This window comes from Leptomonas pyrrhocoris (assembly GCF_001293395.1).
Source record: "Leptomonas pyrrhocoris isolate H10 chromosome Unknown, whole genome shotgun sequence".
In the NCBI taxonomy this organism is placed as follows: Eukaryota; Euglenozoa; class Kinetoplastea; order Trypanosomatida; family Trypanosomatidae; genus Leptomonas; species Leptomonas pyrrhocoris.
In genome coordinates, this window is record NW_015438369.1 from 55,053 (window position 1) to 56,422 (window position 1,370).

The window sequence follows — 1,370 nt, forward strand, 5'->3', positions numbered from 1 at the left end:
ATACATATATATATATATATATATATATATATATATATATTTATTTATTTATTTATGAAATTCACTAAAGATTGGGGGGAACAAAGGTGAGATGTCAAGAATCATAGCCGCTCGCGATAGAGGCTCGAAGTACACTTGGATGACGAGAAAACTACGCGAAACGATATTAATAAAGAAAGGCAGGGGAGTAGAATCAAATAACAGTTGCGAGGATCTTCAGCAGGTACAGCGAAACAGACGAGGGAAAGCCATATCCTCTTAGATAAGGGATCATGGCTACAACGAAACGATTAGGCCCCTGGTGTCGAAAAAACAGGGATAGAGGAGAACGGAAGGAAGAGCACAAAGTGCAGTTGCAGCCCGCGCTTTGCTGCCCTGGCTCGTTCTCGTCTTCCGAATTCCCCATTTAAAAATCGAAACCCAAGTCTACGGAAGAAACAAAAAAAACACACGCAAACCAAAAAAAAGGTAGGGGAATACTGAAACAATATTAACAATAATAACAGTAGAGGAGGGATAAATCATTCACCTATGAAACAGGCGCGCATAACAACGCTGCGCCTAAGTGAGTAACGCTTTTGGTTTTAAAACTATGCTTTTCTTGCTTTACTTTTCCTTTTTCTACCTTGTCGCACGAACAAAACGGCGGCAGAAGAAAAACACAAATGAACTCGTTAGAGAAAAAAAAAGGAAACAGCCGACGTTGAGAACTTTGGTATGGCTGTGGAAGAGGAGAAATTTTGTTTGTGCATGCATGCATCGACCCGCGCTCTTGGGGCAGAGCGCGCACTCGCTTTTAAAAAAAGACGCATCGAATCTCCTTTAATCTACGAAGGGTTGGTCAAGGAAGGAAAGGCGGGGTAGACAAAAATAAAAACATAGCTTTATTCAGGGAATACTGAAGAGACGGGAAAAGAAAGATAAATCATAATAATGGAGAGAAAAAAAAAAGAGGTACGATTTTTCTGTTTGGTGTTGAATTTTTTTCCGGTTTACGAACAAAAATAGGAATAATAAAAGTACTATTTTGCATTCTTATACCTTTCACAGTACACCAGTCTGGCGCTTCACGTGCTCGCTACGGCATCCATCACAGCTGCCGTCGCGCACACACTTCGCCATTGCGGATAAGGAGTAGATTTACCCTGCCTTTGCTGTCCACTGTTATTCTTTTTTTTTTAACTGGCGCGTGGGTACGACACGTGAAACTGAAAGTAACCAAAAAAAACAGAAAAAGAACACACAGGAAGGGAAACAAAAGGACAACAAGCGAACCAGAAAAGAAGAAAAGCAGAAGACAAACATATATATATATATATATATATATATATGTGATAATACTAAAGGTTGTTCTTGTATGGTATGAGTTG